This window comes from Equus quagga, chromosome 6 (assembly GCF_021613505.1).
Source record: "Equus quagga isolate Etosha38 chromosome 6, UCLA_HA_Equagga_1.0, whole genome shotgun sequence".
Lineage (NCBI taxonomy): Eukaryota > Metazoa > Chordata > Mammalia > Perissodactyla > Equidae > Equus > Equus quagga.
The window spans coordinates 101,289,859-101,300,620 of NC_060272.1; the positions used below are offsets into that span (position 1 = coordinate 101,289,859).

The following is a 10,762-nucleotide window of genomic DNA, read 5'->3' on the forward strand; positions in this document are numbered from 1 at the left end:
TTTTTTTGTTTCTAATTCTCTGCTGAGGCTTCCTATCCATTCATTACAAGTATATTCTTCTTTCTACCCATGAGCTTGCTTACAATAGCTGTTTTAAAGTTCATATCTATAATATCGAACATCTGAGTCATCTAGAGGCTGATCTCCATTGACTGTCTTTTCTAATGTGAATGGGCCATGTTTTTATTTTTCTTCAAATGTCAAGTAAGTTTAAAATAGATCCTGGATATTGTGGATAACACACTGAGAGACTGTGGATTCTGTTATATTCCTCCAAAGAGTACTGATTTTTTAGTTTAAGTAGACAATTAAGTTGGCAGAATTCGAACTGCAAAATTCCATTTCCCCTACATTGAGCAGCTGTTCAAATTTCAGTTTGCTCATGTAGTCTTACCTGGGCTGCCTGAAGCCTGCTGCAGGCACTTGATTCAGTGATCAGACAGAGATTAGGGCAGGGTTTATACCCAGAACTTGGGACTTCTTCTCTCTAGCTCTCTCTTTTCTGGAACTTCTTACCTTACTTTCCAGCTTACTTGTGAGTGACCCAAAACTTACCCTCTGGCTCTGCAGGCCAATAAGACTGTTGGCTTTCTATCAATATTTTAATCATTTTAAGCGGTATGAATTAGGACCTACCTTCAGACTAAAAGCCATTAATACACAGGAAATTCTGCTCTTGTCATTCCCATCTTCCAAATGCCAACTTCCTTCCACTATGCCTGCTTTTTTTCACTCTCCAGGAACTTCAGGTAATTGTTTTCTGTATTCTATCCAAAGTTTATAGTTGTTACCTGTAAAAGGGTTGGTCCAACAAGAGCTTACCCGAAAAATGGACACGGACCCAAAAAATGTTTTTAGCTCTTTGCCTTCTGGGCACTGGAAGGATTGTGCTTCCTGTTCCCTTTATGGTATGGATGGGAGGGTGACATATGAGATGTAAGCATAAACTATGACTTGAATGTTCCCAGTGGTGGCTGTTCCATCAACCTGGGTCTGAATTAATAGCCAATGCTTGTTTAAAATGTAGTATGAGCACAACCAGAAGGACTCACAACTAGAATATACAACTATGTGTTGGGGGACATCAGGGAGAAGAAGAAGAAAAAAAAGAAGATTGGCAACAGATGTTAGCCCAGGTGTCAATCTTTGAAATAAATAACAAAATGTATTGTGAGCAAGAAACAAAGCTACTGCACCATGCTACCTCTATTCTATAAATATGCTCAACATCTTCATAAAGAGCCAAAATACTCTAGTGCACACCAAATACATGGCCACATGCTTGCCCATCATCCTCACCTGTTCTTAAGCAGTAGCGTCTGGAATAGGGGCAGGAAGCTGTGTGACACACTCCGCCCCCACACACATACTCAGGTGACCTCTGGAGATGTCACAATGTGCTTCTCCACATTCTCTGCTGCAGCCACAGCAGAAAGAACTCACTTTTAGCTTACTCGTATACAGCGGCACGATAACGGAGTGCTTAAGAACACGAGCTCTGGGCCAGAGTCCTGAGTTCAAATCCTAGCTTTGCCACCGTGTAAGCTTGGATTTGTCATTTACCCTCTCTGTATCTTAATTTCCTCATCTATAAACCAAGAGGGCTAAGACAACACAGAGTATAGTTTGGAATGTGTGGCACATAGCAACGACTCCAAAAAATTATAGCTATTTATCCCTTGTTTACTCAACATTCAACAAAATTTACTGAGAGCTTATAATCCATCTGCCCGGCACTGTTCTAGGCATTAAGGATACATCAGTGAACACAGCAGCTGGTATTTACTAAGAGACAGGCAATAAACAACAAATATACTAAATAAGCAAACTATGTAGCATGTCAGAATATGATAAGTGTCATGGAAGAGGAAAATGTAGAAAAGGGAAACTGAGGGAGATGTGATTACAAATGGGACAGCCAGGGCAGACCTCTCTTAGAAGGGGACATGAGCAAAGGCTTGGGGAAGGTGGGGGAGTGAGTCACGCAGAAATCTTGGAGAAGAGCATTCCAGGGAGAACGCTTTAAAGTGGGAGTGTGGCTGGCAAGTCCCCAGATGAGCAAGGTGGGCAGCGTGGCCGGAGTGGAGGGAGGAACAGGGTGCAGTAAGAGAGAGGTCAGAAGTCACCTTCCGGGCGGACAGTGTGTGCCTTGTCCCCGTTGTGCGGACTTGAGCAGTTACTCTGAGTGAGATGGGAGTCACTGCAGAGTCTTGAGCAGAGGAGCAAGGTGACCTGACAGGTGTTTTAAGAAGAGCACGCTAGCAGTTATGTTGAGAAAAGAAGTCAGGGCCAGGACAGAAGCAAGAGACCAGCTAGAAGGCCACTTCAGTTACCAACGCAGAAGAAGGTGGTAGGAGAGAAGGCAGCAAGAAGTGCCAAATTCTGGATGTATTTGGAAAATACAGCTAACAAGAGTTCCTCATGAATTAGCTGTGGGGTATAAATTAATGAGAGGAATCAAGGATAACTTGGTTCTGGTTCTTGGCTTGAGCAAACAAAAGCACAGGAATGCCTTTAAGATGAGGAAGCCTTTGAACTGAGCTGTTTTGGGGGGTAAATGATCAGCAGTTCGACTCTAATATGTTAAGTTTGAGATGCCTGTTAGATATTCAAGTGGAGATGATGGCTAGATGATTGGATAATCAAGAGAGAGGTCTGGACTGAAGATAAAAATTTGAGAGTCAGTGGTGTGTAGAAGGTGGTAAAGCCTTGAGGCTGGATTAAGTCACAAACAAAGTGAGTACAGACGTAGAAAAGGCCAAAGACAGGGCCCTGGGGCACCCCAGCCTTCAGAGAGCCAGGAGAAGAACTGAAACCAGCAAAGGAAACTAAGAAGGAATTAAACTCTCTTCCCTGAAACAACTGCTTGGCTTCTAGGCTACCATATTTTTCTATTTTCCTCTTACTTTGTTGCCCACTCCTTAGTCTTCTTTGCTTTGACGTTAATAAAGTGGAATAACGGTCCAACAGATTTGGTAGGATAGAGGGCATTTGTGACCTTAATAAGAGCGGTTTTGGTGGAGCAATGGGGGTGAAAGTCTGATTGGCATGAGACCAAGAGAGAACAGGAGGTGCAGACCTACAGGCAAGTTTGAGATGTTGGCAGCCAAGGAAAATTGGCAAGTTATGGGGCTAAGGGAATGCCACACACATCCATATAGACATAAGGACGGGCGAGCGCACATCATGTTTTGTGTTGAAGTGAATCACTTGAGAGAGAGGAACAATTGATAAGCAGGAGATGACGGGATAATTTCAGGAGCAGTCAGTAAATAGTCAAGAGGGGAAGGGACTCTCGTGCCAAGTGGAAGGATTTACCTTAGATAGGAGTAGGGACACTACATCCATGTGATTGGAGGGGAGGCAGAGCCGGGCAGAGAGGCAGGTAGGATGGAAGCCCTGGTGCTGGGAAGATGAGGCAGTTCTTGTGAAACTGCTTTTATTTTCTCAGTGAAATAAGAAGCAAGGTTTACAACTCAGAGTGAGGAAGGGGAGAGGTGTTGGATATTTGGGGACAGAAGGTGCAATGTAGTCATTTCGGAGTGTGGGAAAGTAAACCAACTAGGGAAACGCAGAGAGACGGTGTTGAGAGGCCACCTGAGATTTATGATGATAAATTTAGTGACGACAGTTCGCTCTGTTGTTTTTGTCCAGCGTGTTAAGCTGGGCAGAATCAGGGTTTTGCCAGGTAGGTGGTCCCAGGAACAAGGAAGGGAAGGGTGTATGTAAAGGAATCGTAGAGCGATAGACCATGAAATCTAAGCTGGGTAGGAGGGATGTGACAATCTAGGGGCCATGACGAACAGTGAAAAAAGTAGACTAGAGTCAAAATAGGGTCCAAGAATTGTTCAAATTGTTCAAACAGAGTAGATAAGATGGAAAGAAAGAGGTGTTGGTCAGGCAACAGGAGGCTTGAAATGAAAAGTTCAGAGGTGGTGCTGTTATTTGGTACCCACATGAGAGGCGGGTGGAGGGGAAGATGGTTGCCATTTAGGTACTAGGGTTTCAGATGGGTCATTATTCTACGAGGACGCTAAATTCACCAAAAATGTTCACAGGAGTCAGGTAGGGTTTAGGGACTGTGAGTCGGGGGCTTGAATCTCCACGGAACAAGGGAGTGTGCACAAGAGATGCTGCAGAACACAGCAACAATCAGGGGATAGTCTAGCCTGCCAGCAGGTACTTGAGAGCAGCTGAGGGTGGGGGTAGTTAAGGCTGGGGGCAGGAGGGGAGACACAGCCTTACCTGAGTAATAATTCTCCAGCAGTGGGTGGACCCGTTCCATTCTGAATTCCACTATCTAGTATCTCAATAAGCTTCCTTCCCTCCTTTGGCAGCTGAGAAGCTGTCCAGGGTGAGGGATTTATTCAGGGTCAAGGGGTCAGAAGGAAACCAGGGAACAGTCGGGACGTTCATTCCCTCTTCTCGGCTACCAAAATACCATGGCAGTGTTTTGGATATTTAAAAGAACATTTTAAATGCCCTTGTTTGTTTCGGCAACATTTGTGCTGCCGAAGGACAGGGAGCTGGTAACCATGGCAGTGGAGCAGAGGCTGGTAGTGAAGAGGTGGTTTTTAAATGGAGTGAACTTCAGGCAGGGCGGCACCCAGAGCTCAACCCTCCGGGCCTCCGCCGGGTTCTTTGTTCATTCAGCTTACTTAGGGAGAGAGGCTGAATTCTTCCCTGCTGGGAAGCAAGCTTTGAAAGGGAAGGTTTTGCCAGACTCCATAAGGCGAGGGTGTGTCCCCGGGAGCAGGTTTCCGGGCTCTGCCTGAAAACCTTGGTCAACAGGGAACTTTGGGGGCCCTGTCATGAACAGGACAGCCTGTGATGGCCAATAAGCCAGCTCTGCAGCATCCTGGATGCCGAGTTCTTACACACTGTCAGCTCTCTCACTACCCCTCCCTGGACAGGTGGCCACTCATAGGGGTGGTTCAGAGCCCTGGCCAAAAAGGCAGCCAGGCAGGTTCCCCACAGGATGAGATCAGGTGCCAAGAGGGGAGAGGAAGAGAGAGGGAGGGAGACTGTCACCTCTCCCACATTCCTGGATGGGGAGCCCCAAGAGCCTTTCTTTCCAGGACAAAGAAGCGCCCCAAGTGGACACAGGGCAAGGCCCCCGCAGGGCAAACCCGGGCCACAGCTCTCTTCCAGGGAAGTCTCATGACTGCAGTGTTTTGCTGCAGGTTTCCCAGCTGCTTGGGGCGGGAGGCAGTAGGGTGGTGGGGGAGAGAAGGACGGAGAGGGAAGAGGAGGAGGGAAGTAAACAGGAGACCACAGAGAGAGCCAGTTCCCTGCGTTCAGAGAACACCAGCCGCCTCCGGTCCCCGGTGGGTGGCTGTACGTGTGGAAATGAAACTGGGAGGGGAAGGGAGAGAGGGAAGAGTCAGCAGGCACTTCTCGGCTGTTATCCACCCACCTCGCCTTGCCCGACCCTCTAGCCCACTCCCCTGGGTGGGGGGGGGGGGGGGTACGGTTCACGAAGCGCCCACCTCCAAGTACGCGTAGCTGGTTCAGCTGTCGGTGAATCAGACACTGTCTCAGCAGCTTGTCACCCGCTCTCAGGAGGGGCACAGGGGGTGGCCTTGGGACTTGGGAGAGGGGAGGTTAGGTAAGTGGAAGATCCAGTGCTGGCCTGGGCGTGGGTGACGCCTGGGGCTAGGAAGGAGGGGTGTCTACCTCCCAGCACCTACGCACATCTTGACCCGGTCCCCAGGACACGGGGTAGCGGGGGTGGGACGAGGACTTGCGGGTATAGCTGAAGCGGGAATCGGAAGCAGGGGGTGGAGGGGGGGGGGGGGGGGGGGGGACTGCGGCGGGAAACGCTGGGGTGCAGCGCTGGCAGGGCCGCGGGTTCGGCTGCCGCCCGCCGCCTGCCCGCCCGCCCGCGCGGGGTTATCCGAGGTAACCGCGCGCGCGGGGGAGGAGGGAGGCGGCGGGGGCCGCGGGCCGGGGTGTCTGGCGCTCGTTGGACAAAGAGATGATGAAACGTGAGGGCTATATTTACCAAGGGGGTGGAGACCGGGCGGGGGGGTGGTGGTGGTAAAAAGGACAAACTGTTCCACAACAACCACAGGAAACACAGCCCATCTGACTCACCGGGAGGGCCACACCGACCCCCTCGCAGGCTTAGCCCGGAGGCCGGCGCGGGGCTGGAGGGTGCGGATGCTCCCCAGACAGACCCAACCTGGGCGCTACGGCTGGAGGAAGGGTTGATTTGTATAAATAAAGGCATCTTAGATGCAAGGGATGCGTGTGTGCGTGCGCGCCTCTCTGTGTGTGTGTGACTTTTGTGGGGCAGGGGAGAGCGCGGAATGACAGGAATGTTTCCTAACCCCGTGGCCCGACCATCGCGGGAGAGATGTGCCTGCAAACTCTGAGCACGATTCCTGCAAAGTCATCTCCTCCCGCACAGCCCGGCCGGCCCGCCCCGCCCGCGGACAGCAGCTCAGCCTCCTCCGCTCTCCTCCCCCCCGGCCCTCCCCACCAGCCCTGCTCGTGGCGCTCAGAGTTGGGGTGCGGTGCTGGTTATGTTTAGAAACTGATGTCATCCCGACACCCTACTCCGCAGTGTTCCCGGGGGAAGGGGGACCGCAGGGCAGGTTTTCCTCTTCCTCGCGGGTGTGGGGGATGAGGAAGGTGCTTCCCCCCCGGCCCCAAACACATACACACACACCCCTATCTTACCCTGGAGTAAAATAAAAGAAAAAAAAAAAGAAAAATGCAACCCCGCTAGAGTTACGAAACAGGGTGGAGGGGGCGGAACGTGCACGCCGAGGGCGCAAACCCAAGGCCGGGAAGGGCCAACAACACGCCCCTGCCTCCTCCCGCCCTTTCCGCCCCCCACCTGGGTGTGGGGGCTAATTTCAAGGTTAGCTCACGTGGGCGCGGGCGCCCGGAGCTCCTTGCACGATTTTGGGGCGGGTTCCTCATCCCCCAATCTAGGGCAGTTTGTTCAACTGCAGTAAAGGGAGCTTGATGTTCCAGCAGGGAAGGGATTTCTGAGAACTGGGGCTGTCCTCAGATGAACTCGCCTCCTCCGGCTGCTGCGGCGGCGGCCGCCTGCGGAAGACTTTTTAAAAGGGCGATGCCAGGCCGGGGCGCCGCGCGCCAGTGGCTGCGCCGGCCGCCAGTCTGCGGCCCGAGCTGAGCGCCCGCCCCCGAGCGCGGGTGATTCACCCGGCGCCGCGCGGGCCTTCTCGGAGCGCTGGGGGCTGCGAGCTAAACTTATCCTCCTGCATATGCATGAACGGGTGGCCTTTCTGCTCCGCAAAGGAGAGGCCTGGAGTTTTGCGGAAGGCTGCTAAGTGGAGCGAGAGCAAAGTAGGGCGTCGTGCAAGTTTTCGCGCGGCACGCAGACCCCCCCTCCCTCTTTCTGGTGCTAAGTGTCGTTAAGGCCACAGGCATCTCACCAGAGGAGGCTTTACCTAATTGTACTTCAAATCCAGGGACACCGCCATTGTGGGAAGCCGGCTCCCTTCAGCCCCGCCTTCCCGTCCTCAAACTCGCCACCTCCCTCTAATTCCCTGGCTTTTACTAAAATGAACTCTACCTTCCCCCAGTCCTGTCCTGTGTGCCTTGGTGGGGTCGCTGAAGCTGAGGGGCCTGGGGCCTGAAAGAAGTCTGGATCCAGCCCAGAGTGAGGTCTGACACGTGATCTCCTACCCCCAGTGGGCCATCTGTTCTCCTTCCTTTCCGCCTGGAGGCTGGCAGCTCTGCCCAGCACCGTCCACGCCTCCCAGCAGGAAACAGCGAGAAAAGCCGGAGTTGGCGGAACCCGCTACCTACAGAGTGCGATTTTAACCTAACCCTCCCGGGCCTTGGGCAGGGATGAGATTGGGCAGTCTGTCCTCTAGATTAAGCTCCAGGTGGTTAGCTCCACCCGGCTCGTGGGGGACACTCTGCCCTGCGCTCAGTTTGAATTAAAATCTCCAGGGGAGGGGCCTGGAAAGACCTCACTTTGGGCTAGGGTGGAAAATTTGTACAGGAGAAAGGATGGGATTCTCCGAGCCTCCCCCCCCACCCAGGCCACTTCCTACAAACTAGCTTGAAGAAAGAAAAACGGAGATCATGAAGTTAAGGAAGAAAGGATTTAAGAGATTTGGGGCGAGTTTATATTTGTGCCTGCTATCCCATTAAATATTAAGGTATTCTGACCTTCACTGCCATAAAGAGCTGTGTTTGTAGATGCACAGCAGAGGAGGTGGTGTTTAAAGAACCCAGTGTGCTCAGTTTTTTTCCCTAGGATTTTTTTGGTTTTTGGATCCCTCGAGTATTTGGAGTCTGGAAAGGACTATGGAGATGTATTCATCTAATCCCATTAATTCACAGATATGGAAGTAGCTCTAAGAGGTTGCCTAAGGTCACACAGCTCACGTCAGGCCCAGGAGGCCAGTTCCATGCCTCACGCTGGCCTGAACACATGCTGAAGCCATCAGCTCACTGTAGGCGCTGAGGTGATAATGATAGTAATTACTTTAGGATGCACGGAAAATAACTTATATGTTCTAGCTGCAGACCCATAAGCCATTGTTCTTGAGAACTTGGATGATAAAACCAAGGCTTAGGCAGAACTTAGGGAGGAAAATGCATACTTATGAACCAGGAGCTCAGTTACGGTCTTTCACTTCTCATGCTCCTCCCAGCTGGTTTGTGTGGATTTGAAATGTGCATTTACAAAGACTAACTTGGGAGAAAACAGATCTCTTATACTTATGTAGCATAATATATACTTTACTGGTAAATTATTCATTGTAATTAGGAATGATTCATATTAATTTGGGATAATTTATTTTGCCAGAATTTTAATTAGGACAACCACATGCTGGCAGAACAGCATAAGCTGGTTTTAATCATAAAACTATTATAATACACAACACAGCAAGGAAACCCTGTTGTTGAAAATATAAGAAGAAAATCTTGACGTAGGAATTATTATTGTGATATGTTGTTTTATATATATATATATATATATATATATTTGTTTTTAACATTTAAGCCTCACTGAGGACAGATCATTTTTTCATTTCTGTATTCCCCCATGCCTAGCTCATTGACAGAAAAATAAATATCTGGAGAGTGAATGAGTGGAAAAAGAGAAAAAGGAGAAGGCATTCTACAATTGTAGAATTGCTGGGTTTAAAAAGATATTCTAAATCAAGTCAAGCAGCAGTTATGTTTGTAAATGTGGGAGAGAAATTCATGTGGATGAAATCTGTTTCATTTTATTACTTTCTTTGATAACTCTGAAATGAATGAAATGGGAGAGTTCAAGGTTTATGTCCAGTCCTAACAAAATTAAAGGGAATTAAGGAGGGCAAGAAGTAGGAGAGGGGAAAGTTAGATCTTTAAAAAAACCTATGATGATTGACTTATTCAAGTTCCTGAATTACAAACTTCAAGGAAAGATAGAGACTTTCCTTCTTTTCTGGAATAACCCCAAAGTTAACTCTAGGACCACCAAGATGCCCAGTGCAATGCCAGTTACGATGCGAAAGCCTGAGAGACTGTAGAGGCTGTGCTCATAGGGACCCCGGAGACATCCCACTGGTATTTGTGCTGGACCTTAAAGAAGCAAGCAAAGGCGCAGTTTCTAAGTGATCACGTATCCTTGGGGACAGTTTGTCCCAGAAAAATCATGAAGTAGGCAAACTCCCCTGGGCTTCAGTGAATTCTTTTCTAAAATTAAGGGGATTGGAATACAAGAACTCGAAGAGGGCTTCACTTTTCCTACTATGATGTACCTACCTTACCATGATGGTGATGTGATGATATTCTTGGTTGACTAGCACTCCCTTTCTCTATTTCCCTTTCTTGTGTAGTCATTTACTCCAATATCTTCCTGTACCACTTCAAAAGCAAAATCAAAATAAACTATACTAGCCTTCAAACTGGGAGGGTTAATTTTGGACCCTTCCTTTAGAGACCAGGAACTTGGTGTAACTTTCCCAAACCTTGACAAAGGCTAACAGCCAGTGAGGGCCCTGGTTGGACCTCACTGGATCTGCATCACATAGAAGCAGGCACTTCTCACACCCAGTTAGGAAAATAAATGTATTTTTAATGAGTTGTGCTGACAGTACACCTCCTGCAAGAGACACTGGAACTAGATTCTTTTCTCAGCTATCAAGATGGAAAACAACCCCATCCTTCATCCAGAGGGAGAATCAAACTGCGTTAATCAGACTCCAAGACCCCTACTAACTGTTGATCAAGTAACGCCACAATATTCAATGGCTTAGGATCTCTGGCTGGTTCCAGTTCTTAAGAGTCTGTTTAGCACTGTTAATATTCCACAAAACCAAAGAGCTCAGTTGTCATAAAGCCCAAAGAGCTAGGAATCAGGAGATTTATGGTTTCAATTGAGTTCTGTCACTATCCACCTGATAAGGGGGAGAAGTCATTTCTCTGGGTCTCAGTCTCCACATTTGTAAAGCAAGGGAAGAGAAACACATGCCAATAACCAGGCAAGGATCTGTGGAAAGAAAATGAGCTAAGAATGTTTCATTTCGTTTTTTAAGTTACACAAATGAAGGATTTTGTCCCCACTTATTTGAAGGTGGGTTACAATAGCTTCAAAAGAAAAACTAAAGTAACCTAGAATAAATTGCACTGGGGAAAGAGGAATTAAGAAGTATCACAAAACCAAAGATGAGGTGTTCCAGTGTAAGAATAGCCAGACAGTAGAAAGACTATGCTCTAAAACAGAACTTTTGTCGGCTCTGCATTTTTAAGATGAATTAGTCATAGTTAATGTATAAGATGG

General features: G+C 48.7%; 1 long non-coding RNA gene across 7 annotated transcripts in view; it reads right to left on the reverse strand.

The window, feature by feature from the left end:
• The window catches only part of LOC124240959 (uncharacterized), a 49,414-nt gene extending 43,580 nt beyond the window's left edge, over positions 1-5,834 (reverse strand). For all 7 annotated transcript variants that reach the window (XR_006889060.1, XR_006889059.1, XR_006889064.1 and 4 more), the window contains exon 1: positions 5,490-5,834. This is a non-coding gene — a long non-coding RNA (uncharacterized LOC124240959). The remainder of the gene's footprint in view (positions 1-5,489) is intronic.
• Between the last annotated feature and the right edge of the window lie 4,928 nt (positions 5,835-10,762).